An 8,719-nucleotide genomic window follows, 5' to 3' on the forward strand; every position below is an offset into this window, starting at 1 on the left:
TAATTCTGGTAAAGCGTCGGATCCTAATGGTGTCCCGATCAAGCTGTACAAGTTGAGACCGGATAAGATACTGTCCATTCAATGTTCATGGACAGTAGGGACAACGGGACGCTTCCAATAGATCAGAGAATTGCAAATATTGTGGTTATTCATAAAGAAGGCAAGCCTAAAACTCTCTGTACGTCCTATAGACTGTTATCATTTCTCAATGCTGAGCCTACAATCCTAGCTAAGATGCTGGCTACACGCCTGGTAAAAGTGATTGATACCCTGGTGCACCCTGGCCAGTCTGGCTTCATGCACACCGTAACACCACCTTGAACTTATGTAGGCTCCATGGGGTGTTTGACAGAGCTACGACTATCTGAGAACCTGCAATCCTGGTGTCGCTAGACATCACCATGGCATTTGACATGGTGGAGTGGCCATATCTCTTTGCTGTTCTAGATAAGATGGGATTCGGATCCCAGTATGTGAGCTGGATCCGGTTGTTATATTCTAAACCCATGGCCAAAGCTGTTGTGATCAATTGCAAGTCAGTGGCAATAGAGCTTAGCTGTGGAATACATCAAGGATGTCCCCTGTCCCCACTCCTTTTTGCCCTAGTGTTGGAGCCGTTGGTGGTGTGGATCCGCAGAGATCTAATGATCCACGGTATGTGCTGGGCTCCGGACTGGGAGGATAGGATTTCATTATATGCACACGATGTACTGCTGTATCTGACCTCTCTGAGGGCCTCTTTGATATGCTTACTAGACATCCTTGCAATATTTGGCAGATATTCCGTATTTACAATAAACAGGTCTAAATCTGTGATTATTGTCTTGCATGGTAAACTGCTGGTTCTCCTAAAAGGCTGCCTGATACAGATTGCCACAGATGGTTTTCGATAGCTCGGTATTTTCATTACATTAAACTCTACGCTTCGGTTCACCCGTAATCTCCTACCACCTATTCAGAGATTGAAGGGGGATATCAACAACTAGAAGTCCCTGCCTCTCGGACCCTCTGGTGACCGTCCTGATGCCTTCAGAGGCGGTTGCTCCTCACGCTGCTCCCTGCTCTGCTTGGCGCTTGTGGTATCGTAGCGCTATAATTCCAGATTACTCTCTGCTAGCTCGCATTGCTCCCACAATCATTAGTGCCTGCTTGCTAATTATATTTGTATCGTAGCGCTATATTGCGAAAGTGCGCTTTCACGATCTTTCAATTGTGCTGTGCTGTGCTGCCTTTGCCTTAATATTTCATTTGTGCCTGATTGTGCCGGTGCCACTGCCATTTTCATCGCGTTAATTAAGAGTGTGCCCCAATCCTGTTTCGCTTTTGGCTTGCTGCCATTTTGTTGTTTGTTGTTGTGCCTCCCTGCCCGGCTCTCCACCCCGCTCCCGCCTCCCAGCTGCTCCTCCCTCGCCCCTCCCCCCTCCCCCATCCACATATGACAGATGCCTTTGCGCGCAGCGTTAACGCGCAGCGGTCGCGCCCAATGCGCGCCGAAGGCACGCCAAAGGTAAGCCCGTCTGCGCCCGTCCGCGCCTGGACCGCGCCCAGGGCCAGACCCCGTGGTCCCCGCAAAATCCACTCCGCCTGCATAACGTACGACGCCGCTACCCTCTCAGCCCTTAACCCCGGCCGCACACCACAATGCTACCAAGCCGCCCCAGGACACATCCATGGACCCTTCACCTGCCACTCCTGCAAGTTCGACTGCATCAAGACCCACACCAAACCCACATACTCCAAACAGGGCTCCGACACTAACCACCTAAAGTGCATCTTGCTCAACACCCGCTCGGTCCACAGACACTCCATTGAACTCTGGAACCTACTCGACACTACATCGCCGGACATCGCCTTTCTTACAGAAACCTGGATGAACGACTCATCAGCGCCCAACATCGCCATAGCAATCCCGGACGCCTACAAGATCATCCGAAAGGATCGCACCAACCAAACAGGAGGAGGCATCACCATCGTCCATAAGAACACCATCCGCATCACGACCAGTTCCGATGACAACCTCACAACCGCCGAACACTTTCACTTCCAGATCCACACCGACCACAAGACCACACTCAGAGGCACCCTCAACTACAGGCCACCAGGACCCCGCACACATTTCTGCGAAGACATCACTGATTTCATCAGCCCACACGCCCTCCCCTCCGAGGACTACATTCTACTGGGAGACCTCAACTTCCACCTGGAAAAGGAAAACGACAACAACACCACCACTCTTCTGGACAACCTGGCCAATCTCGGACTCAAACAACTTGTTGACACCCCCACCCACACTGCCGGGCACACGCTCGACCCAATCTTCACCTCCAGCAAGCACATCTCCTTCGACCACACCACAGCTCTCCATTGGACGGACCACAGCTGCGTTCACTTCAACTACAAAAAGACCACGACCCACAACCCCCCACAACCTATTCCCCGAAGAAATTGGAACAAAATTACCACCGACCAGCTCTTCACATCGCTTCACCAAAACCCTCCTGCCAAATCATCGGACCCAAACCTAGCAGCCACCAACCTCACACAATGGATCACCCACAGCGCCGACGAACTAGCACCCTTGAAAAACCATCAAATCAAGCAAGGTAGCAAAAAAGCCCCCTGCTTCAACGATGACCTTAAGAAATCCAAGAATTCCAGTCGTACCCTCGAGAAAGCCTGGAGAAAAAACCCAACCACTGACAACCTGACCACCTTCAAGAACGCCACCCGCAAACAACACCAACTGATCCGATCCACCAAGAAATCAGCATTCAAGGATCGACTAGACAACAACGCCCATAACAGCAAAGAACTATTCAAAGAATTTACCAACCCCACCGCCGGCACCAACGACATCACTCCCTCCCAAGACCTCTGCGACTCTCTATCCTCATTCTTCCACAACAAAATCGCCAACATACATAACAGCTTTGAAAACCAGTCCAAAGACCAGTCCACTCCACCCACCTCCGAACCAAAACCACACTCTAACAACCTTTCCGCGTGGAACCCAATCACCACCGAAGAAACCATCCGCCTGATGAACTCCATCCACTCAGGATCGCCAACCGACCCATGCCCCCACCACATTTTCAACAAAGCAGACTCCATCATCGCACCCCACCTCCGCGATGTCATCAACTGCTCCTTCAACTCCGCCACCTTCCCGGAAAGCTGGAAACATGCCGAACTCAGCGCCCTTCTGAAGAAACCCACAGCAGACCCCACTGAACTTAAGAACTACCGCCCCATCTCACTCCTCCCATTCCCTGCCAAAGTCATTGAGAAAGCCGTCAATAGTCAGCTCGCCGCCTTCCTTGAATCCAACAAATCCCTCGACCCCTCACAGTCCGGCTTCCGAGCCAAACACAGCACCGAAACCGCCCTCATCGCAGCAACAGACGGCATTCGCACTCTACTGGACAACGGAGAAACAGCCGCCCTCATCCTACTTGACCTCTCCGCAGCCTTCGACACAGTCTGTCATAGCACCCTTATACAACGCCTCAGCAACATCGGAATACAAGGAAAAGCATTGGACTGGATCATCTCGTTCCTCGCCGGAAGAACCCAAAGAGTCCGCCTCCCCCCTTTTAGATCAGAGGCCACCGAAGTCATCTGCGGCGTACCACAAGGATCATCACTCAGTCCCACCCTCTTCAACGTATAAATGAGTCCCCTCGCATCCATCGCGCGCCAACACAATCTCAACATCATCTCCTACGCAGACTACACCCAACTGATCCTCTCACTCACCAAAGACCCAAACACCGCCAAAACCAACCTACACGAAGGAATGAAAGAAGTAGCCGAGTGGATGAAGAACAGCCGTTTAAAACTAAACTCGGACAAAACAGAAGTCCTCATCTTAGGGTCATCCCCCTCTGCCTGGGACGACTCATGGTGGCCACCGGCCCTGGGAACCGCACCCATACCTACGGATCACGCACGTAACCTGGGCTTCATCCTGGACTCCTCCCTCTCGATGACCAGACAAGTCAACGCCGTCTCTTCATCATGCTTCAACATCCTATGCATGCTCAAAAAATCTTCCGTTGGATCCCCACCGAAACAAGAAAGACGGTAACCCACGCTCTGGTCACAAGCCGTCTGGATTACGGAAACACCCTTTACGCCGGAACCACAACCAAACTACAGAAAAAACTCCAACGCATCCAAAACGCCTCAGCCAGACTCATATTGGACATCCCTCGTCAAGCTCACATTTTCGGCCACCTAAAAGACCTCCATTGGCTCCCCGTCAACAAGAGAATAACGTTCCGTCTCCTCACCCACGCACACAAAGCCCTCTACGAGCTAGGACCCGAATGCCTCAACACACGACTGTCCTTCTACACTCCCACCCGCCAACTACGATTGTCCTAGCAAGCCCTCGCCTCAATTCCGCGCATCCATAGATCCACCATGGGGGGAAGATCCTTCTCCTACTTAGCGGCCAAAACCTGGAATTCTCTCCCCACCCAGCTCTGCCTTACACAGAACCACCTCTCCTTCAGAAAGCTTCTAAAAACTTGGATATTCGATAAGTAAAGCACCCCCCCCTCCCTCAAGCGCCTTGAGACCCTCTGGGTGAGTAGTGAGCTATACAAATCTTTGAACTTGAACTTGAACTTGAACTCTCTCTTTATTAGGTAAGGCTATACTGTTTAAAATGATGGCTCTATCCCGCTTTCTCTACGCTCTCCAGAATTCAATGGACCCAGTTCCCAAGTCTTACTTTAAAGAGTTAGAAACTCTACAGAGAACTCTTTTATGGGATGGAAAACCTCGGATTGCATGAGCTAAACTCACCCTCAACTGGTACAATGGCGGCATCAGTCTCCCGGACATTAGGAACTATTATTGGGCAGCCCATTTGGCTGCGAAAAACCAGGGGATGTATGGTCGTCCGGATGACCCAGGATATGCCATGGATAGATGGCTCCTCCCAGGCGGGGGCTACAGTAGAGCACTCGATTCCAAACCCCGTAGGTATCCCCTCACGGGTCCGACCACGCACCCAGTTCACGTATGGCATGAGGCAACCAAACACCTGGGATGGGACCATAGGCTCACACTGGCTACTCCCCTCTGGAACTCCAAAAAGCTAGGGAGCCTTTGGCAAACAAAAGGGTTCTTATTGGTATTTCCCAGATCAAGGATTCTGGTTCAAGGGCGCAATCCTCCCGTTCACCTCTCTCCAACAACAATATAAACTGGCTGGCACTGAGTATTATAGACATCTGCAGGTCCAACACGCACTCCAGACTCACCTCGCTAGTAGATCCTTCCCTCCCGACGCATCACCTCTAGAGGATAGGCTATTGGACGGCCATCTTTCCGAGAGGTCTTTCTGGCTGATTCCCCAAAAAATTATAAACAAAATGGAAGACCCAGTCCAGTCGCTTAAGGACAAATGGATTAGAGAGGGCCTAGAACTGGACGATGAAGACTGTCAAGCAGCGGCCTCCTCCCCAAGGGAAGTGGCAGTCCAAGCAAGGCTACGTTTGGTGCAGCTAAAGATTCTGCACAGAATTTACATCACTGAGCCAGGTTTGGTCAGGATGGGCAGAATGGATAGTGGAGAGTGCAGACGTTGGTGTGGGGAGTTGGGTACATTTATCCACATAATATGGGAATGCGTGCATATACAATCGTGCTGATGAGTTTTACATCACACTCTCCTTGAGGTACTCATAGTCGACTTGCATCCCGAAGCCTGCAGATGCCTCCTAAACATTTGGGAGCCGACGGACATTATCTTTTATACAAAGCAATGGGTGACCATGGCACTAATGGTGGCTAAAAGGAACATAGCACAAAATTGGGGGGCCCACCAAACTCCAACGCTAGAAAAATGGAAGGAAGATTTGGACTGGTGCATGTTCCAGGAAAAGTATGTATATGTGGCCAGAGGGTCTCCCGGGAAGTGGAGCAAATTGTGGGGGCCCTGGAACTTGTATAGAGGAGATATCTGTATCCCGCTAGCACCCCTGAACGACGATGAGACTCTTAAAACCCCCTAATTGTCATGTTTTGTATATTGGTAATTGATTCACTGTAACCCAGGTTGGAAAATTGGACTCTTGCTTATGTCGCAAAATGGTATGTAATGTTGATTTGTTTCATAATAAAAAGATTTTTTTTTTAAAATGACGCACAGGCAGCGTTAAACTGTTGCAAGGAGCTCATGAATGAGCCCCCATTTCTTTTTCCTATGCGTTGGCGCACAATGTGTGCCATGCACCAGCGCAGGCACCGTTTCGCCATGGTGCAAGGGTGACTGAGTTGCGGAGTTCATTGATGTTGTGCAGGAAGGGACACCTACCTGCAAAAAAACTATCAATCCAGGGTATTTCCTCTTTCTCTGTGTGCTGCAGAATGCTGCACACATAGAAAAAGTGAAAAAAGTGGAGTAATGGAAACATTTACCCTCATAGTGCCTCCTTCTGAAGGTTTACAGTTCCTCGTAAACCTGGGAATGCTTCAGATTCCATTGGTTTGGCGTGGGAACGCCCACAGCAACACCCATTGAATGCCCCTTTCACACTGTTTAATGAGTGAAAGGGGCACATATTTACACGGCCATTAAAAGCCATGTAAAGTGGCTTTACGTGGCCTTGTAAATATGCTGTGGCACATTGCGCCACCAGAATGTCATACAAGTGACGTGACAGCATTGCAAGAGTGCCGCTAAAGCCTCATAAATGTGATCCTTGGATAATAGAAGAACTCCCACAGTTCATACTTGGCAAGGTCAATGACGCCATGAACGTCCTACCATTGCAGCTCGGAGCACCAAGGAGACCACCACCCTTGACATGCATCGCTCACCTGAACAACTGCTCCATTACCTTTGGGTGACAACTGGACATGATCACCTCCAAGTGCTGACCTCTGTAGACCGAAACTTCAGCAGCAAGAAGCTGGAGCTGGAGACCAGGAACAGCAGAAAGCCAGAGACTCTCCGGAGCTGTCTGTAACTGTGGAGGAAGGAGATAGGCACAACCAGTCAACAGTAATTTAGGTTATTTGCCGTCTGAGGAGTCACATCCAGTGGCTGCATGGACTCTGCACCAGATGACCTTGTCACAGTGGAGCCCATGTCACTGGGGGAGCATTCAGGGGAAGTGTTGGGATCCTGTCTCTGAGTGCGATTGCGTATCGTTGCTGCAGTATGCAATGTTTTCTGCCTCTCTTGTATAACCTGCTGCAGATTAGGGGAAGCTTGTAGTTGTTGCAGGGGTGCCTGCTCCTCATACGCTTCCCAGTATGACTGGGTCCAAGAATGACAGCTTATTGCGCAGACCCTTCCCTCCCTGTCTGCAGCACCTGGCGACCAGTACATTCCAGCCAGGTCCAGACCTCTTTAGTGGCGTCAATGATTTGCATGTAAACATCTGAGATCACTTGCAGCCTTTACGGGTAGAAGAGGGAGCACTTGATGCCCAACTCTCTGGGCCACTGCTTCACCACTAGAGATGAGCCCTTCTACTTTTGCACCTCTGTGGCATAGTCAGGGAAGAAAATAACTGTGTGGCGGAGTCAGGGAAGAAAACAACTGTGGTGTCATCCAATTTCACCTCCCCCAGCTTGCATACCTCCCTCAGGACAGCATCATGATCCCTGTAGGAGGTGGAAGAGAAAGGATCTAGGACCTGCACCTGGCAGCAGATGGCTTGCTGGCACTCGATGGGCCCGCTCCACAACAAAGAATGAGGAGAGTGCACCTGCTGGCAGTAGATCAAGCAACCATATCTCAGAATATGCTACTGCATTAGCCCCTTCTGCTCCCTCAGGCAGACCCAACACCCTCATGTAGTTATGCCTCAGTGAGTGAGGGCAGATTAGGCAGCACGCCCAAGGGCCGGTGCCTGAACAGCCCCCATGCTCCTGGCCCCCGCCACCACCAACGTCTAATATCATCAACTGGAGCTGCTAAGTAGTGGAGTCCCCCACCAGTCTTGTGTGGTGCCCTTGGCAATGTAAGTCCACTGCAGCTCAGGGATTGCTCAGGGCACGGTGTGCGCTACCCACAGGCGCTAGTCCTGGGCCCAAGTCGACCCCAAGCCTCCTTCGCTCCCCATCCCACCTTCTCCTCACCTGGACATGGACACCGGGGATCAATCTGCTGCGCTCTCTCAAACTCTGTGACTTGACTAGCAGGAGCATCAGCTGGGCCAGATTTCATAATCTACAGCAGTCGCCGTTAAGTCCGCTGCAGACCCTCCCGATACAGGTGATTCAACAGCTCACCCTTGGGTGTGTATTTGCAGCACTCCAGCCACCAAGTTAGGCTCAGCTCAGGGGCCTCACCCTCCACAGTGTCCGGTCAGCGCAACATCATCCAGCCTGTGATGCAGAGAGGCGCAGGCCCCCATTGGCATTCTACTCCGTGCACCCCGGTGTAGTGGTGGCACGTGTTATGAAATGTAGACCTCCCCACGTTGGTGCGCAGGAGCGTTCTACCAATCACAGCTCCAAGGGGTGCCTGCTGATCCCTCACACAGGTCAGCAACTTGTCTCCATGCTACCTGCCAGACTTCGCCACCAGGTATGCGCAATCACCGATGTCCCAATGTCTACTGCCACGGCCCAAAGGCTTGCACCCAATGTGGATAGGCTCCATCGTCTGGCCGCAGCAACTCTACATTACCGGCGTCTCCCACTCAGGGTCTTAGACACAAGCCCAGCAGGGCCTCCGGGTCCCGGGGACTGT

The sequence above is a fragment of the Lissotriton helveticus genome, chromosome 3_1, assembly GCF_964261635.1.
Source record: "Lissotriton helveticus chromosome 3_1, aLisHel1.1, whole genome shotgun sequence".
Taxonomy (NCBI): Eukaryota; Metazoa; Chordata; class Amphibia; order Caudata; family Salamandridae; genus Lissotriton; species Lissotriton helveticus.